The sequence below is a fragment of the Grus americana genome, chromosome 13 (genome assembly GCF_028858705.1).
Source record: "Grus americana isolate bGruAme1 chromosome 13, bGruAme1.mat, whole genome shotgun sequence".
NCBI lineage: Eukaryota > Metazoa > Chordata > Aves > Gruiformes > Gruidae > Grus > Grus americana.
This window is the reverse complement of record NC_072864.1, coordinates 6,137,673-6,164,905: the sequence shown is the minus strand read 5'-3', so window position 1 is coordinate 6,164,905 and position 27,233 is coordinate 6,137,673. Positions and strand designations below refer to the sequence as shown.

The 27,233-nt window shown below is 40.5% G+C and overlaps 1 long non-coding RNA gene across 1 annotated transcript in view; it reads right to left on the bottom strand.

Annotated features, from left to right (window-relative positions):
• The window catches only part of LOC129212437 (uncharacterized), a 298,847-nt gene that overhangs the window by 42,876 nt on the left and 228,738 nt on the right, over positions 1-27,233 (bottom strand). The window contains exon 5 of the long non-coding RNA XR_008579167.1: positions 15,246-15,332. This is a non-coding gene — a long non-coding RNA (uncharacterized LOC129212437). The remainder of the gene's footprint in view (positions 1-15,245; positions 15,333-27,233) is intronic.

Genomic DNA, 27,233 nt, shown 5'->3' with positions numbered 1-27,233 from the left:
GGAATATATATATCATAAATGACTACAAAATCTGGATTTTGAAAAACACCTCTTGAAAAAGAACAAAGAAAATTTCCAAACATGTTACAATTTTTCAGAAAAAAAAAAAAGAAAGATTTTAGAATAAGCAGCCTTTTGTCATTAAAAGTTACCAAAGGAAAAAAAACCCAACACCACAACTACATTTTGGGCCAGACCTCATTTCTAGATTAGGCCACTCGCTCTTCATGCCATTTAGTCCACTACCTCCCACTGAGCCACCTTCTCCATTGAGAAACAAGAGACTACCCGTTTGTGGGCACAAACTGTTTCAAGAACTGAACAATCCAGAAAATTCCATTTTGCTTTTTTCTGTCGTTGTCGTCGTGGTTGTTGGTTGGGTTTTGGGTTTTTTGGGGGTTTTTTTTGTTAGGTAGAAAGGTAGAAAAATACATCTCCCTCAAGGCAGAGTAGGGACATATTTTGAAAATCAAAGGGAATGAGACTTTCACTGAAGAGACGCAGCAGCCATTTGATGGTAAAAGTTACTGACTGTAATAACACATGGATTTCCAGCCATGCAAGGGGATCCAGATGAGTGGGGCCACTGATGCTGAACCCACAGACCTTTCTAAAAGAGCACAATAGGACAGGATCGTACCCGTGTGACATCCAAATGAGGATACGAGAGGAAAAGTAAAGCTGTCTTTTCCCATTACTGTGGGAAAAGGAAATTAGGACACCCTGGCCAGCTACAGTTCACTTAAATAATGTATTAGGTGACCTAAATGATATTAACTTAGGTGGCTAAGATTAACTCAGATGAAAAACAAACGCAGATAGTTCTATCCATTGTTAAATAACGAGTGTGCTTCCTGGTCACAGAGACGTACTGTGCCTTCTGGCATGCATGCATGCGTTAATATGTCTCTTTGGCTCTGTATGTTTAGGAAAGTCTTAGTAATGGAAAAACAAGGGTGTTGTAGGTGAAGGCTGAAGTCCTTTGGCAGAGCAGTGTGTGCAAGAGCTTGACCAGAGCCTGCTGGATTGTACTTCGGCCGAGCCTGTGATAGCAGTCTGTCAACTCCACGAGCATTAACACTCATTCACAAAGATTCAGAAAGTCAATGAGAGCATTACCATATCCTGGAGTAAATAACGTCGTTTTCCCATGTACCGACTGAGATATAAATTCCATATGGTTTGGCTATACCAGAAGGGGTCTTGCCCAGATCACATTAACATATGAAAGCTCTGGTACCTTCATAATCAGTTAATTCAAGGGGTCATCTAGCTGATGCCAGGAAGATCCTGCCTTTCTTTTAATAGTTGGGAAAGTATGATGGATTTTTATAATTTAAACAAGTAATGTAAATAGCAAAAAATAAAAAATCTGGGTGTCATAACTCATATAAACCAAGATAATCCAGAGAAATATACCCCTTGAAATCAACTATTGACTTCTGAATCTATCACAACCAGCAAGGAGTCTGCTACTTGTCAGATACTCTTTTTCATGTAGTTTCAAACACACTGTCAAAATTGTGTATAGCTTCTAGCTCCCAGGCCTTCTACTTACATACCAATGACTCAATTAACTTCTTAATTTCCATTGTTTGGAGTCCTATCCCAAAATTTTTAAAAGAAAAAAACCCCAACAAACCCTAAAATATTGATTCAAAACTATTTAGGTTTACAGAGGTACAGTCTGGTAAGAATGATGTATGTGTTTAATAATATGTTCCCTGGCTAATAAAATACTAGATTATTTTTGGACTACAGAATTTAAATGGAAGGAAGTTTAACCATTAGGAACCTGTTTACTATTACCAAGAGAATAGCCAGTTGGCAGGTCAATAGCTATCAGCAGAAATAAAGAACTACAGCAGCCACCTGTGCTTAAGGCTTGTCCCTGTTAGGAAAAAAAACAAATGAAAGGGCAAAAACTGAGAAACAAAGCTAGAGCATGCTGGGAGTTTTTCAGCTTAAAATTAAAAAATAGAGGACATTGCTCTGGGACTACCGATTTCAGTGTTCAGTGCAAAAGACAGCCAGCACTTCCAGGCTGTGTAAGATAAAATGGGCAGCAAATATCTGTATCAAACTTTTTTCTCTAGATAAACAATTGAATCTGAAGCACGTTGAAATATCTCAGACAGGTTCTCCGTGCATGAGGATTAGCTGTGAAAGGAAGTGCGCGCGCAGGGATGTTTCCCCTTCCTGTGTGAATAGTCCCACCATTGAGCCAGTTGGAGATTGGCCATTCAGAGTTGAAAAGGCCAGTAGACACCTGTGTCAAGTGCATCCTTCCTTTACCAGATGGAAATAATTAGAGCCTTGAGAAAGTTCTCACTTAGTGTCATTTGAATGGGTCAGAGAGAATCACACCTGCAGAAGAGCTGCACTGTGTAGCTCACAGACCAACACACTGGGTAGAATCACAGTCCCGGTAGTGTCAATGGGGCTTTTGTTGTGGAACTTGAGGATAAGGCTACCTACTGCTAGCAGTGAACATTTTCAGAGGCAATGAAACCTTGTTCTTTACATAATCTAAGACATACCTCAATCCTGAAATTAAATGCAAAGGAGAGGGAGTTTCCCTCTGATTTCTTACTTCCACAAGAAGACTATTTTTCTCACCTTTACCAGTCAGCTATGGTTAATATGCTTTTCTGTCCTAGAGACTTCTTTGCGTACATATGTATGTACTATATTGACATTTACCTATCATTAAAAATGAATTAGTATCATGTGGTGACTCAGATATTCTCTAATATAAGCACAGAGATCAACTGTATTAGTAAATGAAAACATTTTAAAGGCGAGAACCCTATATAACACGTAAAATGCTCCTTATTAAAGACACAGAAACATTGTAGTCCTAATATCAGCTAAATATTGAAATATTGGATGTTTAGGTGATGGATAAATCTACAAACGATGATTTTTTTTTTCTTTTATTTGTTGCCAGTGAAACACCAAGACACTTGAATTCAGTTCAAGTTTGGGTAGTCCAAATATGTTCCATTTCTCAGAAGGAAAGAAATTTTCATTTAGTAAAAATTGGATTAAAAAAGCAGAGGAGAGGCTTAAAATTCCCAAAGAAATCATTACAATTGATCCAGTCAAAATGGGGCTAGTAATTTTTTTCAGAACATTTCCTGTAATCACAAATTTTCTATGATTTCTATTATTTGATACAGGGGAAATTTAGGAAACCACTTGCTACTTGGCTTCCATTTTAAGGGCTCTGCATGTCGTACAGACGCAGTAGCAGCACCTGCAAAAGAATATTCTCATGCTCCTGACCACCTCCTGGTGACAGTTCCTAAAGGTTTTTGAACTCAAACAGCATTCAGACAGTTTTAAACCAGTTATCCCATTTACAAGTTCACAGTGGCTTAACTGCTGTTACAGATATTAATAGCCAATCAATTGCTATTGATGCAATTATTCTTCTCATCCACAAGCAAAGTCTTAAATAAATGGCCAAATATTAACTTGGGCTCCAGCTGATAAGGTTTTCTTCACCATGCTTGTTAGTATAGGCTTCCCTTCTGAACTTTGATAAGACATTGACAGAGTAGTAAAAAGAAAAAAAAGAAAAAAAAAATAAAGAAACAACTAAGGAGAATGATTGCTTCTATGGGCAAGCTTTATTTCATTATCACAGGACCTTAACCTGGACTTGTCTAATGTTACATAACTTTTTGGTACCCTGCCCCCTGTTCGTGCAGCTGAAAGATGACCACTAGTGAGAGGACAGGCTCGCTCTCACGGCTCAGAGCCAGCGTGCCATGACCAAAGGAAACGCTTCCACAATGCTCCAAGTTAACAAGGAAGGCAAAAGATGCTGCTGCCGGCAGCTTGCTGCTTGCCAAAACACTACTGTCGAACGGGTCAGCAAAGGTTGAGACCACTGCTCTACGGCTCGTGCCGTGTGTTCCCGTAACGAGCAAACAAGCACAAGGCGAGGCATGAAATCCAAATATTGAAACCCCATTTATCAACACAGAAATGAGTGCAATGGTCTCAACAAACTTTCAGAAGGAGAAGCTCACAGAGGTTTGACTGGATAACAAGGCTACAGGTCTAATTAGGCAGAGGGTGACTGCAGCACGACCGACATAGATGAAGATACTTTTTCAGCACACATGATACATTTTTTTCTTTGAAAAAAAATTGTCAACATTTGTTTCTGTGTTGGCCTGCTAAACAGCATCAATTTTTTTCAACTTCACTATTTCCCAGAATCAAGCCTCCAAATATATAAATAAACACTTCAACTGCCAGAAAAATTATATTTTTCTTAACATATAGGAACTTCATTACAAATATTTTAAAGAAAAAGCTCCAGCTGTCAAGGTGTCTTGTTTTAATGTGTTATTTCTTTGAAATTCTGAAAATACTTGTTCACTGTTTTGTAAAAAACCTAATCTCAATATATGCAATTCTTTGTCTTAACTGAGGTAATACGAGGGTTGTGGAGGGACACGTCACTATTTTCCTTCTTTTTCTTGTGCAACCTGAATTCTGTAAGTCAGATAATCGGTCCACAAGAACAAGCCAAGATGGGTAGTAAACTACCCAGGGCAAACTCCCCATCACTTGAGGTTTTAAATCAAGTTTGAATGTATTTCTAAACTACGTGCTCTAGCTCTAGCACAAGCTCAATGCAGGAATCACTAAGTAAAATCCTCTGGCTTATGGGAGTCAGCCAACATGATTATAATGGCTCCTGCTGGCCTTAAAAATCAGTAATATAGGTGAAACAGAAATTATGGTTGAAATTCATCCGCGTGCAAAGCCCTGTGATAAAACTTTGAATAGAATTTCAGCCAAAGTGCTTAGAAAGTCTTAGGCCACTCTGCATCCAGTGTGATTTTTAGGGAAACCCCCCTGAACTACACATGGAGAAGAACGGCTATGTCAAGCCTTATTAAGGTTTTGTTTTGCATACTGTGAGAGGAAATAAAAAGCATTGCCTTCTGCCCCAGGGTTGCTGCTGGAAGAGAAAGACCAGCTGGGACCTCTTGTGGAATGCAAAGGAAGCTTAACATTTATCTGCCTTTGCTCTCCTTGGTATTTGCTGGAGGAACACTTAAAATGTGCATCTCCAAGAAAAAAAAACTCTAAGGAAGGTCTTTTGACCTATCAGCACGTTTCAGAAGGGCTGGAGTCAGTGGTGGCTGTGCTGTGTATCCTCTGGGCTCACAGGATAGCCAGTCTCTAGTGAATAATGCTAAGGCGCCAGTGTAGGAGGACACGCACCTTGCAGCGTGGTACGTGAGAAACTCTGGTCTGTGAACCCAGTAACTTCTCCATTTCAATAATGCCTATTGTAGAATAAAATTTATCAAGGGAAATGCTGACTCCACAACTCACTAACGTAAATCATCTGTTGAAGGGTAAAACACATGAAATTGCCTTGAGATTTGGAACAGTTTGGGAAGCACATGATTTTAGCATAGTGCCTTTGACCAAGGCTCATGACTGCCTCCCGAAATGGGCAGGTGCCCACTGCTCCTCCTGCACGGATGCACAACCCAGGTAAGCGGGCAGAAACTGGCCACAAAAACATTCACACGAACTGTACGTGGGTATTAGTAAACACACAGGTTCCACCATAAAGGGATTATATGACTCTTTCCTGGCGTCTGGAATGCGCGTTATGTTACTAAACAAAGGAAATTATGCAAAGATAATCCCAGAGGCAGAATAACCATGATCCGCTCCTACTTGTGAATACTGGGCAAATACTTACTAGCCACAATTAATTACCTGCCTCTGCTCGTTTTGTTAAATGATCAAAGTAATATATCCACTGGTTGCACACGAATGACTATTTGTACAAAATCTCATTTATACAGTAGCGGTGCAAGGCCAGATCCTGCAGTAGTTTTCATTATTCACAAGCAAGTCGCTTTATTGAGGGAATTGCTTCTAATTACTTAGCATCAGGACTGCAGGACGTAGCCTGACTTCTGCAATATTAAGGTGATAAGGATATATAGCAGAGCAAGGGTAGAATCAATTGTTCTTAGATTTCTTCTCTTCCTCATCGGCCCACCTGACACACATGAAATATTTGTGAAATCAATTTCAGAATGACCAGACGAGGTACTGGAAGTACCACAGTCAGTTCATCAGTTGGCTCTTCCAGGAACACTTCAGGAATTAGGATGGAAGCATATTACTTCCTTTCCCACAGGATAACTGCAGTGAATACAATAACCCTTGTTCTAAGAGATACTGCCGTGCACGCTGCCTCACACACTCTATCAAATGAACATCGCTTGCCCCCTTTCAGCAACAGCTGTGCAAAGGACCATTACACAAGCTTAAACTTTCTTTCCTCGTTTCTTCAGTGCTGTGCAGTATTTTGTATCAGCACTGAATCATGCTGAGGTCCTTCAAAATCAGATTTTGTGGCTCCATTACCCGCACGCAGTGTTATTTACCCCTGCAAAGCTGTGAGTTCACCTCCTGCACCATGCAACCAGAACTGCGGACCTCATTCCTGAGGTTGGCTGTCTAAAATGAGAACTGTATTATCAGCCCACCTGAAGCAGAAAACACAGAGCAACAAGGATACTAACAGGGCTTGGTTCTTGGGCCAGTAAAGTCCTTAGGTAGTTTTCTCCTGCCCAAAGTAGGTTTTGGAGGCAGATTGCTAAATTTCCATCTCAGGTAATTCAGTCCAAGTTTGCTCACGACAAGGCAGAAGTTTCAGAGGCCTTAGCAAATCCAGACCACGGTTTTGCTCTCCTTATGAGAGCTTTGCATATACTTTCCTGGCACAGAAAAAGGAAAACTTTGCAATAAAGGTATGGAATTAGGTTCACTAAGAATATTGATAAAAACGCGTACAAAAGGAGCTCTACTTAGTGTCAGTGCAGTTGTAACGCGTACATGAATATTTATGCAGTTTCCCTTTCTTTCAGGAATTGTTTGTTGCTCTATTTGATCATAGTACTTCTCTAGCTCCTAATATTTTTGGATAATGTTCTTGCCTTCATTTGTAATCACTCTTTATTCGGTGTGGAAGATGGATTTTTCCAATTTTGTGCTATTATATACCTTAGCATGGAAAGGATTAGATGGGTTTTTCTTTTTCCTTTTAGTCCTTATTTAACTGCTTGTGAGCTTCAGGGATTTATATCCCAGTAGGTCTAATTCCAGGATTATAGGTATCTAGATATCCAGTAAATCATTTAGCAGCATATAGGTTTAAGGCAACTCCAAATAACCCCTCCAGTTAGCTCTCCAGCTAAAAACTGTTAGCTAGAAGCACAACATTTGAGTAAGAGTTATAAAGTAATGCAGAATCACTAATTTAGAGTCTGATTCTACTTCCTTCAAAGGCACTGACAAAATTTATACCCACTTTAGTGGGACCATGGGAAGGCCTTCAAATCCTCTTGCTTTAGACATTTTCCCTCTTGCTAGCCAAATACTAATCAAAGGCTCCTCCTCCTCTGATTTAAGGTTCAGTTCACATTCCCATAACTGTTGCATTTCTATTTAGATAAACACTGTCAGGTTGAGTTGACCCAAAATTTAGATTTATTAAAAATGAAATAAAATGAGCAACAGAAAGCTTTCTGTATTTGTTTTTCTAAATTCCAGAAAGCAGCTTCTCGGTTTGGACTTCAATTTTCCTTGGCATCATCTACAGCTTGAACATTGCAGCACTGTGCTCGTACATGAAAACAAATAGGGGACAGACAAAAGTGAAATTGAGTTATAGGCTTTCCTTGTATGGGCTTAGTGAAAAGCCAGTATTAAAGATCAAAAGCAAATCTGGTTTCTTAGGATCTATCATTCAGAATAATCAAAAGCAATACTAATAGCAAAGATAAGGAAATCAGTGCTTTTAACTGTGCCTTTTCATTTGCTCATGCCCCTTTAAACATGGCATAGCGAGTGAGAAAGGCTTTGTCCTGGCAGAGCGGTTCATATAACCACGGATCTGTGCCAGTTCCCACCAGGCGTGTCTGAGGGTTTGTCATGCTGTGTTTTAGGTAAAGCATCGTTCCACTGGCACCAACACCAGGAACGCTGGAGAGGCACAGGTGTTTCAAGGTCAGGTTTCTGGGTTTGTTCAAGATGCGTGAGGGTGTTAAATCCATCATTTGATATATTCGTAGTGCTGACTGATTCTTTCCAACCTGTGCAAGAAGGGGCTTTTGTACCCAACAGTTTTCTTGCAGTAGAGAGTACTATGGAGGAAGAGACTGATAAGTGACACAAACCACAGCACCGAGGCCACTTACCGCACACAGGGAAAGAACCTGGTTGCTCTAACAGGCCTGGAGGAAACCAGGACTGCATCTGGGGTGTGGTAAGGTGATAAAACTGAGCATCCCTCCCACCCTTAAGGGTAAGTGCTTGTTTAAACTCTCTTTATATTGGGTGTGTCAGAGGTGTGGGCCTAGAGGATCTGCCATAGCCAGAATTAACATGTGTTCTTCTTCTGTAGAACAGATATAAAAAGGCCTTTCCAGACAGAGGCTTTTTGCCTGTGTGAGTGTCAACACAGAGTTCATTTCAGGTAAGTTCTGTGGTGAAGAGAAAGGTAAGGTTAGGTGAGGAGCCCTTCCCATCAAACCAAACTTGAAGGAAGGCCAGGACTGCAGGGCTGGATTAGGACTGGGCACATCCCAGCACATAGGGTGGTGAGTAAGATGCATCACCTCAAGAAGGCATTGAGTCTCAGAAATGTACCTTGCATTTGCAGTTCTCTTCCTCGTACGGGATAGGAAGGTGGGATTATAGTCCATTAGCTTTCTGTGCACCACCTACAGTCCTATGCACTGGCTCAGGCAATTAGGGAGTGACTAAGACAAGCAGACACGGTTCTCCCTGCCTCCACGTCCATCCTGCAAGGAGTGGGCAACCAAGCAGGTAGACTTGTTTACTCCTGCGTGTCTGGACCCATAGTCCAGATGGCCAACAAAGGGAACAACAGAGCCTTCAGTTCATTTATCTCTTGCACAAGAGAAAGGAAGTCACCATCTAGCCTTCCTTTACTGACCACTCAATATCCTCTGCAAATCATTCCCTACCTATGGCCACAGCATATTCAGCTCAATCCTTTTAAATGGGTGTGAGAAAGCTGATTTATAAATGAATGAACAGTGAATATGGATCTATTGATGCCATGTCATCCTGGTCCATCATTCATAAAATTTCACATCTATCTAGACTCTGTCAACAGATCTGCCTCAAAGAGCACGCAGGATCAGCAGTCTGTAGTCTCAGAAACAGACAACATCTAAATCCACCACCAATTCAGTAACATCTCTGCCTGAATATGATAGATAAGGATTTCAGGAAGGCATGTCAAAGATAAAAGGAAAGCTACCCCTTGCTCTTGTTTAATTTCCCTTCCAATTTCCTAAAAGGCCTGTTGTGGGAATGACTGTCACCAGAAAGATACAGGGCCCAATTTACAGCCATTGCACAGAACTGCAATAAGCAGTTGCAGTCTATAATTTTCAAGTAACACCACATTTATGAAAACTGCAACAATCCCTTTTGCCGTGATTTGTGGACTCTGATGGCAGAAGAGCCAACCTCTCTCTCATGAAGCAGAGAGCAAGAAGAGAGAAAGATGAAGAGAAACAAACTGGCTGCTGCCTCAGCATGTAGTCTGCAAAATAAATAAAAATCAGTCTTTAAAAGTGTTAATAAAATATCCGCTAAGAGTAGAAGGGGAGATTAGAGCTGACAAGTTGGCCATAGGGCCTTCTTCAGGCTCCTCCAGTTAGAACTGAGACAAGATGACAAGTTGAGAAATTGAACTATGTTGACATGGCCTGCATTTTCATAAATTTCCTGCTCCTTTTTTTATATTAAAAAAAATAATCTACAAAATAAAAAGGATAGAATTCAAACAAAGCCCTGTAATACTGTGCTGTTCTCCCAAGCATCCTGTACCAGGCTTTGGAACAAATGCAAGAGTAGCTGAAAGACCTGTAACAGACAATGTGTTATATTTACTGAGTAATCACTTCTGATTTTTTTCACCAAGGATTCTATTTGAGTGGAAAGACTTCAGCATGAGTTGGATGAGGTCCCAGATCATCCTGCAATTTTTAGGGAGAGCAGTGTTACTACTACAAGAGTGAACCAGAAAATATAGTGGTTAGAGCTTATTATCTTTTGGGTTTTTTTCAAAATACTATCAATATCAGCAGAAAAGCATTCATTAGTTCTAATCCCTTTCTGAAACACAGTTAAATTCTTTCTGAATTGGGATTAAAATTGTGGCATTTGGGGAAACATTCATGAAGAAAGCAGGGATGCTTTTTATAAATGGTTGAAACAAGAAGCAAGTGTTTACTCCCCTTGCACCTCCAAAGAGTCAAACCCAGAGTTCCACATTATCACCATTTCACTCACTCTGTGCTTCAGGCAACTTTAATGTTTTAATTCTGAAGCATGTCCTCTTTTTCCCCCCAAAAGTAGCTTCATTATTAAATAAATAACTATGCCTCTACTTTTGCTGTCTGGGAGTTTCTTTCCCAATCCAACATTTGGGAACTAGGAGTTTTTCTCTAAATTGCTCAGACTAAGCAAAGGTAACACGAGAGATTTTCCAATTACATCATTTTATTTTTATCATCATCATCATCATTATTGTCATGATTTTTTCTTTGGCGTTTTAGTTATTACCTAACCGAGAGGTATAGTGCAGCACAGCACGTAGTCTGTTTTCACATTTCAAATGAGCATAGCCACGCAGAGATTAGAGGTCCAACAAAGAGTTTATCGTAAGTGCATCTAATATTGTTTCTAATCAGTGAACTGCACAACATCAGTCCAATTGAGCCAAAGGCTGGCAGGTTACAGAAGTATTCCTCGTGCGGCGAGCTCAGTAACAAGGGTGTTTCAAGAGAACGGGTTTTTATTAGCTTCAGTTGTACTTTCAGTTGCATGGCAGTTTTGATATTCACTCCACCTTCTTTGAGGGGGCAGTAGAAGATGCAAATCTTAATCCCTTCTGAGCACAGAGGGCTTGAAAGGCAATAGAATAAATCTGTCTTCACTATATTAGACATGGGTAGAAAGCAAGGAAGACCCTCAATAGAGAATTTACACCCCTGTAATGAGCTCTGCAATTCTAAACCTCAGCAGAAGAACTTAAGTTATTGGTCCTGCTGGGGAAACCATGCCTGAAAGGCATGAGATTTTGGCAAGGGACTTCTCACAGACCTTTTTATTAAGGTTGTGTCAGAAAGTGCACCCACCTGTGGTGGACCTGGCCTTTAAAAACTGAGAATCGTCTGGGCTTTTGAGAGATGGTAACACAGCTGGACTTGCTGTCAGCTAGGCTCCTGCCTTGAGTTTCAAGGTCTGGGAAGACCCTGAACACAGTCCATTCACTAGTACTTTAAGCCAGTTTCTGCTTAATGAAGTCTAGAGAGATGGTAAACGATTGTCCAAAGGCTGCCACTTACATATGGTGGACACTTTCTCTGTCTTAGAACATCAGAGATAGAAAGAGGCAGACCAGCAACAAGCTTTGGCAGCACAGTGATGGTGAGGGACCAGGCTGACCAGGACAGTAAGAGCTCTCTTGCTCACCAGCTTCAGTCATTTTCCTACCCAAACAACCAAGGCTTCCTCAGACTATCAGGTAGGACTCTTAATGAAAGAAGTTATGTAAGGGCAGAAAGTTTGATTCACAAAGCCGCCACACTGGCAACACGTTTACACAACTTCTCCACCCAAAATCAGGAGATTTAACCTGTATGGATAATTGCACCCCTTTGGCAAGGGCGGTGGAGAACACTTAAAAAGGCAATCAAAGCAGAGAAAAAGGGAAAGCAACATCATTTTGGATAATTGGAGCAAAGAGGTAATACATATCTCGGTGTCACAGGGGAGACTGGCCAATGCAGTATGCATTTATTCTTATCTCAGAACTGTATTTATTGAAGTAAACCGTGCTTAAGTTAAAAGGAAGCACATAAATCTTCTCTTATTGTCATCTTGCAACTCACAGCAGCTGCTAATTATATTATAGATCTTCCAGAAGTATGTATAGTAATTACCAGTTTCAGCCACATTATTAGACTTGCAAATACAGTTTGCTCTTTGCAAGCCTGTCAGGAGCAAAGGGTCAGACCAAAAAGGGAGTAAATCAGCACAGACTCAAGAAACCAAGTGGGAATCTCTAACTGTACTGCTCTGATTTGCACTGGATGAAAACACCACCTTTAAGTTGTACACAGGTTTCCATGCTGAACTCTTTGATTTTGTTGTGCTCACCCAAGTTCTGAGTTATGTCAGGCTTTCCTGAGTGGCCAACTCATGGTGATGATCAGGGTCTGACTTAGGCCCATACTCAATGTATTGGAATCAGTGACAGCTCTCTGCAGATATTAAAATCTCTCCGAAAGAAAAAAATATGTTATTGTCCTTAAGGAGGAGTAAGTTCAAGGCCTTTGGAGTCCTCGAGAAACCCTTGATGCTGCATCTGTGGATGAATGGAAGCACCACTTTTTGTCACTTACATAAACAGGCAAAAAGGAAATTTAGCTGAATAACCAGGGTCTGGTTATACTACCCACTTTCTCCATATACCATAGCTGAAAATAAAAAGGCCTACCAGGCTTAAATCTTAAATATTATTTATATATGCATACATACATGGGAAGAACCGCTTGTATTACTAATTTGTTCTGTTTGTCTGGGTTTCATATCAACTGAACACTGGCTGGAATTCTTAAACCAACATGTATTATGTGGGCAAAAGACTGAAAGGTTGGCATACAAGGTAGAGCTTTCAAAAGCATTACGTGACTTACGAGCTGAATTTCCAATATGAAATTTATTTTTTTTTAATAAAGTACACTTAAGTCCAACATATTCTTCCATAGAAAATATAGAAGTACTAATATATATCTATTCAGAATTAAACTTTCTTCCACATTACAAACCCATATGGAATCATTATTCAAATCTCTGTTTTCTCAAAAGGGTGGTAGAAATGCAATAGTGACTAAAATAATAGACTAGACTATTTTCTGTTAGGCCAGTTGGGGCATTTAAATATCATGATCTCTTCCCACCTCAAGCACAGTTTATTCTGTGAAGCCATAATAATAAGATACATATATATGTTTTCTTTGTAAATTAGAAACTGCGAAACATTTTTATACCTTTACTGGAAAGGTTTAATGTGAGTCCGAAGCCATATTATTAATGAGAATAAGCCATACAGTCATTTAAACAAAGACATCTTCATATTGCTTTGTGGCTCCAGTGTCTATTCTTGCTAAGTACTGAGTTTCCTCCATTCTCATTGAGAATAAGATTTGAAATAAAAATGGAAAACATTCTTCTGTGCCCAGCTAGATGGACAATGTTTAATGTGTAACATCCTCCTTGGGAAAAGACTCTAAAGAAGAGTTTCAAGATTAATATCCAATTTCCAGGCTTTTACATTACTCGGCAATCACTCAAATCTAACTGTGAACCAAGGGAAAGATTAAAAAGCCAAAGGCCACAAACCTGTTTAAACTAGTATAGTGGGTTCAAAGTTTCCTCTAAGATCTTAAGCTATAGTTTCCAGATATCACTGAAGTAAAATACCTAGGCAGCCCCACAGATAAGCTCCTATTTACTCTAGATGAACTGAAGAACTGTAACGAATCACATGTTGGACCTTGTTCTTAGCCATAATTAATACCTGATTATTTTGGTTACTCACTGAAAAGTGACTTCAGTATAACCTATTGGAAGTGTTTAGGAGCAAAATAAGCTGCAAAAAAAGAGAGTTGCTGCTGCTAATGGGGAGAAGGATGGTGGGAAAAGACATGCCTCCTTGCCAAAGTGAAAGTGCATTAAAGTGCCTGCAGTCATTGGTATTCTTGTTCTTGCTGAAAACTTAGTGGGAATCCCACTGACACTGGAGATTGCAGGAAAGAGTGCTCACAAACAGAAGTGTATGTGTGAAAGAAAGCAGAAAGAAGAAAGAAGTAATAATGCAGAGTCCTTACTTACTTGTGCTTGGCATCTACAATCCCCTGCTTGTTACACTGCCTCGATGTAGGACTGGTTTTAGTTCTGTTACTGGATGTGATCCAGATCCATATGTTCCAACTTTCACCAATGGGAACGCCAATACAAATCCTTCCTCTCTTTCCAGCCATCTTACAGGAAAAATATGGTACATTTTGAGGAAGGCAAACCATTTAACTGTTCTCCTTTAAATAAAGCACAGAAGTCCATTTTACCATTCTAAAATTTCAGATGCTATGCCTAATGAAGGTAGAAGAATATAATCAGTATTTATTACACTCCAGTAGCACACAGTTACTTATAGGACTGTTCATCCAAAATACCAGGTACTGAGCAGAGGTAGAGCAAAAAGTCTAAACGCACAAAGAGAACTAGCAGAAGAGGAGACAGAATACAGGCTGAGTCAAATGCAGCTTTTTAAAAAATCAGTTTCATTCTCCAATGGCAAAATATAGACCAACTTTTTCCTTTTCTTAGAGAAGACAAAAAGCTTTTTCTCAGTCTACAAAATATTTGTGTATCATCTGATGTCCTCAGCTGATTAACTGCTGAAATCCTACTCTGCACAATTACCAAGATCTAGGTTATGATACCTTGTGTCAAGTTACTTTTCTCTAGCCTGCAATCCCTTTCCTATAAAAAAGAACTCAACTAACCTTGTTGATAGTTAGAGAAACCCAAAAGCTTTCAATAAGTATGAAACCATCTTCTATCTGAAGACTAATATCTGTCCTTTGCAGTGAGATTCACAGGATCTCATCTCTTGGCAGCTGATAAACAGTTGTCACAGCTGGGCAAGATCAAGTTCTGAAAAACGTGTGTTGAGCTTCAATACACTGACTCCAAGGTCATCAAGAAACCAGTTCAAAACAGGAAGCATTTTGAAACCCATGGATTATAAAGATTCCATATAACTATAATAAGTGCTTACAGTAAATTCCATTATAAGGAACCGCCACCAATAGCTAAAGCTATAAGGTCTTAAAAACAGGGGGTGCGTCGCTTGATTCTTGAAATCAAGGACATGTCTTAAATCAATATGAGTGAACTGGAGGGCAGAAAAACTGATACACTGTCCATTGTTTTAGTCAGGTCTCATCTTTTTTATAGAAATTTAATACCAAGTCAGTTTTTATATTGTTGGGTCCCACTGCACCATCTTGGAAGAAACAGCTGTTATCAGTTCAACAGGTTGCTACTTCACTGTGTATTCTCAGAGGATTGTCACTGACCTGTCCTCCCTGGTCCGGCTGAGCAGTGCAGGTAAACAGCCACTGCCTTTCCCCGTGAGCAGCTCTTGCTGGCAGCTACTCCCAGTTCTGGAAAACAAATTGCAGACCATTATCAGCTCTTCTGGTAATTGCTGCAGGATGGAAACTGAGTGTGCAATAAATCACAACATCATTATACTAAGGCCCAAATAGTCTGGCATATTTTTGCTTCAGATGGTTAATATAGAAGTCGTGTAGACTACAATGGTAGATAAAAATATCCTATATTGACTAGTTTGCATGTGGGCTTTTTTGTACTTGTTCATATTATTCACAATACATTTTAAATTAATAAAAATAACCTTGTCTTCAGCTACAACAGTAACATTTTGCTTTTTAACACTGTGGAAAGAAAATCCCTCAGCCTTTAAATATGCAACCCTTGAACTCTGCACCAGGCATTATATCTGTTACGGAGGTACCACACATAACGACTGTGGGCTAAAGGTTGGTGTATATTTTCATTGTCTGTATTCTGTCTTTAAGGCTAATGTCCAGTGACCAACTATATCTCAGTATTTACATGGACATCACATAGTTTCAGTAAAGTTTTTCATGCCCAGGCAAAAAGAAGTTACCTGGGTCAAAGAAAAGTTCCCCAAAGTCCAATATAATACATGAACTTCAAAACCCAGATGTTAAAAGAAAGAAGCTGCAAAACCAGGCACTTTCAAGCAATCATTAGGTCATGTGAACACAAGAAGTTTGATGGGATTTCCCTTGGGATATTCCAAGAACATGTACAATCCCAGGCGCTGAGCCAACAGGATCCAGGCATGTCAGTGAGGTGCAAGATAGGGAGGAGTCAGCAGTCGTGTTCAAAAATATGCATTTAATGTTCAGCCAAGGAGCAACGTTAATATTACTTGTGGATTTGCCAACTGCCCAGAGAAAAGTGCAAGAATGGAGTGGAGGGAAAGGAAATAAATAAAACTGGAGAGGGAAAATTATATATAATAGAATTTTGCTTCTCCCTCCAGTTCCAGACCAGCTCATCAAAGCCAAAAGGTAATTCCACTCATTGCAGTATCTTCCATCTTGTTCAGATTTCATCCATGAATAAGCAACTGGATTTCTACCAGACAACTGGAAACCTACCAAAAGCACAACCCTCTGATGCGCTAGCAAAGCTGGAATTAGATAAAACATTCATGAGAAAGACCCACAGATTTAGTGGATGTGACTTTCATAAATGCTGGTGTTCAGAAAGAGCAGCTTTATAGAAAACATTTGCCCCTGGTTTACAGTCTCTGCTGAAATGAATTTAAACTACCTCAGTATCAAATGTATCTTCTGTTTTTTTCTTTTTTGATGATGGTATTGTTATTATTTTCACCCAGTTAAAAAAAATAAAAGGCTCTGCAGGGCTTGTACTAAACAGGTTAGGATTATTATAATCAAATTTTGATTGAAATACTATTAATGATCTGTCCTGGGAATATAAAGTATGATTCTTAGGTTGATAGCATCTTTGTGATGGAAAGCACATTTTTTTGATTGGATTCTTGGAGAAAGTACTGTAAAGCTTGTTCAGTTTATGTTTTAATCCAGACTGCCCTGTGTGCATGTACATGGCTGCAGCTATGTAATTATGCTCATGACTACGTGAGATATACTTCACAAGGAAAAAGCAGAGGCAATCTGCCTCTTTTCAACCAAGATCATGAAAGCGCTACTAGACGCTACCGCGACCGACAGTAAACTTGCGACAGAGGCCACAGGATCATCAGTGCCAGACACACCTCCCTTGGGCCATCGGCCGTGGGGAGCTAGGCTCTTCCCTCCTTGCACTTCAGCCCAGAGTATTTTTTCTGACCCTTGTACAGCAATACATCGCAGCTAGAGGAAGAAGCGTTAGGCATTTTCTGTCCTCTTAATATTCACTACTTTGTGCGCTGAAAACAACTGGTACCAGCAATATGCCATGAGCGGCACTATGTACACTGGTAGTTGTTCTGGCACTGAAAAAAAAGGCTTGCCTATCTAAAAGGTAGGGCAACACACTGTTATGAAGTGATCCCGATTAAATTGACAGCTGACAGTATTTACATCACCAAGGATTTAACTGCAGTGTGACTGCTCTTATGACAAGCCGTGTAGCTTTGAACGTTGGACAGTTTGCTTCCAAATCTTTTACGTTTTGACAGCCTCCCTAATCAGTCAGCAAATAAATTGCGGACAGTCCCAACCGGCATTTTCAGAAACGACAGTTTTACTGCTACCATCTTTACACCAGCTACTCGAGGGTGACTATTATTTTTGGAGTTGTTGGGGGTTTTGATTATCTTAGAAAAAAAAAAAACCACCAAAACAGACTGCTGCTGGTACTCCTACCCCAATAAGCACTGCCTCTTATACACAGACAGTGAAAAACTACTTATGTTATGGCATAGTCAGTAACGGTGGCTCTTATACTACTATCTATGTAAATGCAACTTCTGCTGCTGGTGAGACCTAAGATAATATATTCAAATGCAGACTACTTGCTACTACTTTCACATTATTTCAGTGTTATCACATTGCTCAAATTAAATGAAAGTCAAAGCAGAACAATATGTCACATCCAGTCTGAACTTCTGGCATCAGAGAAAATATTGCAGAAATGCACAATTCACAGAACTTCTCTTTCTACAAAACATTTTGCTGATTGCAATTATATCAACAAAAACAAAATTCTTATTTACAAGAGTGGATACTGGCAGGGGAAATGCTAAAACAGCTTCGCTAATTCCAGCACTGTCAGATATTCCAGTTTGCCAAACACTTGCATTGATTTCTGAGTGTCTCCCTCTGGCATTACCCTCTCTTACAGTGACCATCCTCACCACTAATGTTATTGCCGAAAAACAACTTATTGTGACAACATTCAGCTAAAATCAGCAGTGTCTTCAGGCATTTGGGCTGTGTCTGAACTGTAAAAGAGGTAGCATTTCCTCAATCTACTCATATTCTTCAGCCATGCCCTCAATTCCATTTCAGGCCAAAATCCAGAAACACATCACAACTTAATCTTCTTGCTCTTTTTATTGTGGGAAGGAACCCAGGTGCATGTGCTGGACGGGAACTTAGACAGATGCCCAAGGCACTAGGATCTCCTGGCACACTACTGCTTTTGCAGCCCTTGCAGTACAGACCCGAGTCTTAGATACGATGGTGATGAGTGCTGTGTAAGACCCAGAACACATCAGCACTTATCACAGCATTATTGAAGTTAGGCAGTTGGAAGGAGCTGGACAGACTGGATGAAATCTATAGCTGCCATCTAGTTCCACCTCCTTCCCAGCACAAGGCTATTGCCAACTGTAGATCAGACTTGGCTCTGTCTGGCCAAGTCCTGAAAGCCTCCTTGGATGGAGGTTCCAGGTCTCTCTGGGTTACCTGTTCCCAGCTGCACTGCCCTCTTAAATGCAGCGAGGTACGGGAGGAGCCGGGTAGTTTAGTAATGCTCACAGGACCAGACTTCTTAGACGTAGTCTAAACACATTTACTTAGAACTCTAATCAGCTAATAAAAGATTTCTAATCTCTGAGCTGCATAAGAGGCAGGGTATTCCATCGACTGTGATTGAAGCCTTTATCACTTTACCACTTGTTTTCCTCACTGAAGAGAATCATTTATCTGCAATGTCACCTGGAGAACGGTGGGTGTTGTCAGAAGATCAAGGTCCAGCATCAGGGTATGTAACAAACATTAACCACTTCATCCCACTTCACTGGGCGCTATTTTAATTTCATTTTTTATTGAGCCTGATTATGAGTTTATGACAGGCTGTAAATTATACAAGCAGCAAACCTAGATCACCTCCTACAGGCCAAAGAGAGAGCAGACTGTTTTCCTTCATGTGAACATTGCTGTTCCTGAACCGCTGTACTGCTTTTCTTGTTTCTGCACCTTTAAAGAGCACTGAATACAGCAGACTGATCTAGCTATGCTGAACTGCAATTATTTATGTTAGCATTAGATGATTATGGAAGATTACCTTCTAACACTCTCAATTTTGGAGTTCATAGCAGGCTTCCCCATATATGTGTACCAGCCTGTACAACAGGGCGCTTCAGGAAATCAAACAAAAGGACCCATTAGATGTCTGCCCGCTTTATGCAATCAGAAAAAGCCTTTGCATATGAATCAAGATTATTTTTAATTTCTTGGAATCCTTTTCTGCAAAATGGGGTTTATGCAGGCTATTGTAAAATACTGTGGGGGAAAGAGCATATTAAAAGTATAATATATTCTCTTCACTGATCATGATCTGAGAGTTAAAGTGTGTTTGAAACATTGTGTTTTGCAATCCAGTCTATGTGATGAGTGATAAGTTATATAGCCATAATAAACAGTAGCGATACATAAAATGTATTACATTCTGTACAACCCTATTTGCATTGCAAAAATCCCTATTTAGATTACAATGAACTCTAAATTACAGAGTAAACAAGTTTTGGCTGCATCTTGAGGCCCAGCAGGGAGGAAGGTATCGTTTGCCACCCCAGCAGAGGAATGCTGTTTACATCCAACTGGACTGTACTTGGAGACTTTGCAGCTTTAACACACAAGGGGCTGCAACCAGACCCCCTCAGTCTCTGCGCTTAGTGGTTTTTATTGGATGGCTGTAGGCTCCCTGCTCAACACCAGAAGCTTTCAGCAGTGCTTCACTTTCCCAAAAGTGGTGAGGGCTCAGGGGATTAGGCCAAATATAGCCTACCTTTGAGTCAGCTTGCTGGGCAGCAGACCGACGGGTCACTGAAATGAAACGCTATTGTGTGCTTTCATAAAGAAACAAGTTTGTGATTTCATTTTGGACTAGTAGTAGATAAGGGACAATAGCATATTGCTTTAAACTTTCTCTTGTCTTTCCCCTTATGGAAAACACAGCAACATTGCAGTGGCTCAGATCACCTTGACCTCTGTCGATCTGTGCACCAGTATGCGTATGGTACAGGCTATGCTAATTGTGTTGGTTGATGATCCCTTCTTAGAGTGGTGTTAAGACAGATGTTCTCTCTCTGATATCCAAACATTAGCAGGTCACTTGTATGAATATGACGCCACTATGAACTCTTCTGTGCTCTAAGTGGCATTTTTACAAAGTTCCAAATTGATGCTTCCTTCCGTTAAATGCACACACAAGGCTGTTAGGAGTGAGATAGCATCGATTCTGGTGATGTCAGGATGACAACAGCATGCCTTTTTTTGACTTGGCAGGGTAAGATCAGGTCTAGAAGTGGTACAGATTGTGAACAGCAACCAGAGAGGGCTTGCATTAAGATCTGCTCCAGATATTGGCGGCTGGTTACCACATAGATTCACAACTCTCAGAATCTGATAAGATCCCCAATTTCTTTTGGACAACCAGCTTCCCGCAGCCATTATTCACTTGTCTCCACCAACAACGACATAAAAAACTTTTCTTCCCTGTTGACCATCATGTCCCATGTTTCATGCAGTGATCTGCCAGGAGTCTTATCCTGAAGTCATCCAGAAACTGAAGGTGGTACAAAAGGCATCAATTTTCTTCTCAGTCAAAGGTCCCTTTGTGGAGCCAGACCGCACCAGACCAGCAACTCATCAGCTGCAGCGCGCAGTGGGGTAAATTTTTGCCTATCTGTGAGCTCTCAGATCACCACAGAGAGTGCCAGTGCATATCACCCAAAACATTCAAGCTCCAGCCCATTCCATATTAAGACTAGGAATTTCAGTGTCATTTGAAGATACTTGACACAGGAACTGATTCTTTCCTCTTTGCCCAAAATAGCTTAAACTAGTTATTCTTCCAGATACGCTGCAATTTTCTTCTCTGGAGGAAAGAAAAAGAGGCAGGAGAGTCTTCAAAAGAGAACGAGTTGTTAGGCAGGATAGGGCATTTTTCCTTTTTACTTTGGTGTGTATTATTGATATGACTGCTACTTTTTGCATTTAACCTTAAATTACAATCAATAAGGAAGTGCTGGGCTTTTGATTCTTGTTATAAATCAGTCCATATAATTTAGATTTAGGAACCTAACTTTGAATGCTCATTTTTTCTACAAATAATTTCTATAAAAATTGGAGCTGGGATAAAAGCTTGACTGACCAGATATGATTCCTGTTCTTTGGAATGAAGTAGAACACTCCACCTCTCACCTGTGCACTCATGGTGGCTTTCTTCTGCATCCTCCCATTTACTGTTTGAATTGGGATCTGAAGTGCAGAAGAGGCCTGAGCACATGAATGCTACCAGTTTAAAAAAAAACAATGAAAAACAAAACAAAACAAAACAGGTTTGGTGCATAACCTGAGGTGTATCTATGCAATAAGCATGCATCAGAATCTTCTGGTTCAGGTGACAACAGAAAAAATAAAACAACTTGTTAAAACATTACCTGAAGCAGAAGTTTCTAACTCTGTGCCAGGTGTGGTACATGCTTGAGCAACTCCTTTCAATTAAGCTATCATCCCAGAGATCCCTCGTGGGTGGTATGGCTCCGTACTGTCCTTAGTGTGGGCTAGATGCTCCACCACATGCCTTTGCACTAATTATTATCTTCGCTGTCGTATATGTTCATCAAGAAGCCATGCTTTCATCATCACAGCTCAGCACCCACTCCTGCGAGGCAGGTACAGCATACCGCGGAACCGGATGCCTCAGTGACATCAACAGCCAAAGTGAGCAAATATGCTTACCACAGCACAGGCTGCTCTTCTACATTTCCCAAAGTTTCTTTTCCAATTTCCTCAGGAAGCAGGCATGTGCCACCAGTGATTGTATAAACCAGCAGTTCCCAACTCAGACATGAATTTTCCATGTATTAGATTGCTAAAGTCAAGGACAGAATTTCTTAGCAACTCCCGTACTCCTTGGCTACTAATTCCCCATCCTCTGAAGCCAATGGCAAAGTAACAGAATAACAGACAGGCATGTCTTGGAAAACAGGAAGACTTTCTGGCTGAATTAGCTTTTCTCTGATGTCTCTAGAAACAAATCTCCCTAAAACATCAGCAACAAATCAATTTTACTTCTTTTCAGTAGGGAGCAAGGAAATTACCTTTCCTGATTTCGACCTTCTTCCAGTGTCACAAACCCATCAGGCCAAATAATCTCATAAGAATTTACCATATGTTCAAACTGGAACTTGAAAATGGGCTTATTTTCTGTTTAGTCTGAGTCCAAAGCCACAGAATGAAGTTTATGTTCAAGGTACCTGAATCTGGAACCTCTCAAAATGTGAAGTGTTTAGGTCTGTACTTGTAGTTTTGTTTTCTGTTCCATTTCTAATAAAAGATAACTTTAAAAGTGAGGATTAACGATTTATGGGGTAGTAATCTATAAAAAGCTCTGCATCCATGGTATTAGAAAGCAATATAAATTCTTTTGTGGAAATGTAAACGGTATTTAAATGTAAGTAGGTATTATACCCAGTTGGTTAGATGGGGACAGTGAGAAGTCTCTGACTGGCTTTTCTGGGAATCAGATAGGTCCCTAAATCATTAACTTGGTATTAAATCATCTTACAGATATAAATAAATTGAGGGACTTATTCAGGAATGTCTTGCAGAACATAAGTAGTTTCTAGATGAATGACTCATAAGATCAAAGTCAAGGAAGACACCCATTTAATTAGGGAGGAAAGTCTTGAGCAAATCTGTAACGACACCTTTGCCAGGGACAAAACTTTTCTTGTGTGCACTCCAGTTTCACCTAGCTGTTCTGGAACGCAATTGCCCCAAACTATCCTACAAAAATTTACATGAAGCTGAAAAGCAGCTGATCTAGGAATCTTCCTACTAATTCCAGAGCACTGCAACCACCAATAAATATTCAAAGGTTTTTCTACAGTGCCAATTATCCAACAGGACGGGTCTGCAATCAGAATCCAGCCTTACGCAAGTCAGCCTTTAAATTCCACGACAACTTCAGCAGCTCTCCCCTTCAGCTGGCAAAGTGGCCCACGTTCGCAGCACAGTTCAGCGTGGTAATTGCATGGTTGCTTTGTATCACAGATGATCTCTGGCATAGTCTATTTTCTCATGACATAATCAATCATGCTATTAAGGAACAACTCATCCTTGATGGCTTTTTCAGAGCTAACCAGAAACCACAAAATTCTTTTGCCATTCAAAAATATGCAGCACTTTCTTTCCTCTCCAGACAGCCAATGTATTTTAGCTGATACCTGAGGCAGGGCACTTAGACTCCGTTTCCAGTGGATTTTCAGAAATTAAAAAATTGAATGTATTCTTAAAGTCAACAGCCAAAAAACCCCCTTTCTATTTCTGTGTTTTGCATGAACTAGGAAGTCTGATTTGTCAGTAAGGAGAAAATATTATTCATTCTATGAACTAATATTTCCTCTCTTGTAGTTATGAATTTGGTAGGTGTGTCTTCATCATGGAGTGGAAAAATCATGGTCCTATACACTTTACAGTGTGCCTTATTTTTATACCAGCTGACCTTATTTCAGCTATTTATAACTACATTTCACAGTCATTGTTGCTGTTGGGTTTAGTATCACAGCAATTGAAAACCAATATTCTCACTGCTGAATTCTCTAGTTACATGTACTTTGTCCATTTTGTTCACTCCCTGTTGCAACTCAAGTTCTTGTTGTCCTGATCATTCATCTTGCATCCATGCTGGACTGTCTCTAGGTCTCTTCTGGAGCAGAACAACCAGATGGTGCTAAATCTCTGCAGTGGTTTGGTTCTTTGACCTCTCCAGCATACAGAAGAGACAAGAGCTCAGCTGCTATAATGTGCTGTTTATAATTTTCAGTGGATATCACAAAATTCATCTGAGAATCTGCTGCAAAAGTTCGAGTTCAAAAATTAACTGCAATTTGTCACAATCTAGTGCACGATTGCTTATAAAGGGACTCTCTTCCTTGGATCTGGCTGCTAGCAATACTTTGGAATCTATTGTTTCAATGTGAATATGACATTAATGTAAACTCAAGTGTTACTTTCCTATAATCCAATTAATTTTGTCAAGCCACATACAAAGTTTCATTTCCCTAAAGCTGCAGATTAAACAAGAGAAAATAGTTACATGGCCAAACTTTCAAGCCCTTTTTCAGGCAGCACTTAGTTCAAAAACTGTCTCTCAGTTATAAATGTATATACAGCAAACGAGATCTGCACTGAGAACTAACCTGAGAAACGTGCTGCAACAGAAGAGGATAACTTCTTGCTGCTCAGTGTGGTGGTATCACAGGACTGCAGTACATCTTCTCTCCTGCTCCCTTTTACATTGCCCCATGTTTTCTTTCATTCAGGAAATGTGCAAATTACCCACATCTAAAAATTGACAAACACAAAAATCTGTTGCACTCGCTTTTCCTTTAAAAATCACATTTACCATCATCCCCCCACATCCTTCACTAGAAAAGTTGATCTGCATTTTCTAGAAAAGTCATAGTCTGAATGAGGGATCTTTCAACAAAATTATGGCTTACTGTCAACTGTCTGGACTGAGCACATTTGGCTGAAAAGCCACTGTTACCAGCACCAGCAAAAAATAGAGGAGAATCTCAGCAGCATGTAAGAGAGTGTGATGAAGACAACTGATATAGGACTTGAATATAGTCTGTGCCAAGATTGGACACGGACTACTGTGATCTTTTCCAATCATGTTTTCAGTCCTCATTTCTCTACAACTGTAAAATATGAAGAAATAAAGATGAATAGAAGCCGGAGGAAAAAAGACAGGCATTTCAGAGAACATAGGGAACAACAAAGGAGTGCACGTAAAACAGTATCTCAGGAAAAAAGACACACCAATAAAAGTAATTACATCCTTTCCTTTATTTTTCTGTACTTATCTGGTATGATCCTCTGCTTTTCTATGCTTTGTTCAAAACAAAGGTATAACTATCCTGATCATTCACCTTTCTACTACTGCTTCCTCTCAATTTTGTAATTAAAATCAAGAAAATAGAATCATAGAATAGAATCATAAAATATCCTGAGTTGGAAGGGACCCATAAGGATCATCGAGTCCAACTCCTGTCTCCACACAGGACCAGCCGAATCAGAGCATATGACTGAGGGCGTTACCGAGACACTTCTTGAACTCAGTCAAGCTCAGTGTTGTGACCACTTCCCTGGGGAGCCTGTTCCAGTGCCCAACCACCCTCTCAGTGAAGAACCTTTTCCTGATATCCAACCTAAACCTCCCCCGTTGCAGCTTCATTCCATTCCCTCGGGTTCTATCACTGGTCACCAGAAGGAGGAGATCAGCACCTGCCCCTTCGCTCCCCCTCATGAGGAAGCTGTAGGCCACGATGAGGTCTTCCCTCAGTCTCCTCTTCTCTAGGCCGAACAAGCCAAGGGACTTCAGCCTCTCCTCATACGTCTTCCCCTCTAGACCCTTCACCATCTTTGTTGCCCTCCTTTGGACACTCTCCAATAGTTTTACGTCCTTTTTTTACTGGGGCACCCAAAACTGCATGCAGTACTTGAGGTGAGGCCGCACCAGCGCAGTGTAGAGTGGGACAATCACTTCCCCAGACCGGCTAGCAATGCCGTGCTTGATGCACCCCAGGATACGGTTGGCCTTCCTGGCAGCCTGGGCACACTGTTGACTCATGTTCAACTTGCTGTTGACCAAGACCCCAACTCCCTTTCAGCATGGCTGGTCTCCAGCATCTCATTGCCCAGTCCGTATGTACAGCCAGGGTTGCCCCTTCCCAGGTGCAGAATCCGGCACTTGCCCTTGTTAAACCTCATGTGGCTGGTGATTGCCCAGTTCTCCAGTCTGTCCAGATCTCTCTGCAAGGCCTCTCCACCCTTGACAGAATCAACCGCTCCTCCCAATTTGGTGTCATCCACAAACTTGCTCACAACACCTTCTAGTCCTACATCCAAGTCATTTATGAAAACATTAAAAAGAACTGGCCCTAAAAATTGAGCCCTGGGGAACCCCACTAGTGACTGGCCACCAGCCTGATGTAACCCCGTTTAACTCTTTGGGCCTGACCCGTCAGCCAGTTGCTCACCCATCGCACTATGTTTTTCTCAAACTGTATGCTGGACATTTTGTCCAGAAGGATATTGTGAGAGACAGTATCGAAAGCTGAAATCTAAAAAAATGACATCAACTGGCTTCCCTTGGTCAACTAGATGGGTGACCTTGTCGTAAAAGGAAACTAAGTTTGTTAAGCAGGCCTTTCCTCTCATGAACCCGTGTTGGCTGTGACCAATGACTGCGTTGTTCTTCAGGTGTTTTTCGATAACTCCCAGCATAATTTTCTCCATAATTTTACCAGGCACTGAAGTGAGACTGACAGCATATATAAATACATCGTATATATATACAGCGTATCTAAAATCAGACATACAAAATAGGTTTGGTACACAAAAATCTGGCCTCCCAAACATAAAAAAAGAAAAGAAAAAATAGTTATCTGTTACCCTAATTTAAGGTGTGTAATTAGCTAAGCTGGAATGCAAACACTTTCTCTGCCTAAGTCACTGTGGGTGTATGTATGTATGACATATCTAAGAAGAAGCTGAGCATCCAACCACTAAGATGCTCCTCTAAGCTGTGCCACAATCCTCTTAAGGATTTAGGGAAATCAGAGGCTCAGCTTTGCCATCTGTGGCTTAATAAATATTTTTCTTCGGAGGCTTTGTGCCTTGTTTTAGCAACCAAGAAAATAGTCATACAGTAATTTCTGAGACACGGCATTACCACAGAGCTCCTTTTTCTCTTTCCTCAACAACACATTTCGCAAGTGGACAACCTGTGTACTGTTCAACTGAAGCAGCTGAAATATAGCTTCCAGGCTTCATTGTGTGACCCAGCAAGGCTGTGTTAGATCAAGGGTTTCTGTGTACTCTGAATCCCTATCTTTGGGAGGAAACTGTCAAAAGGTGCTCACAAAACTGATTTATTGAAATATTGCCAGGTCCCTTTGAGTCCCAGATGGACTTACAAATTGGCATGGTCCCGCAGCAAAGCAGAGGGATCCCTGA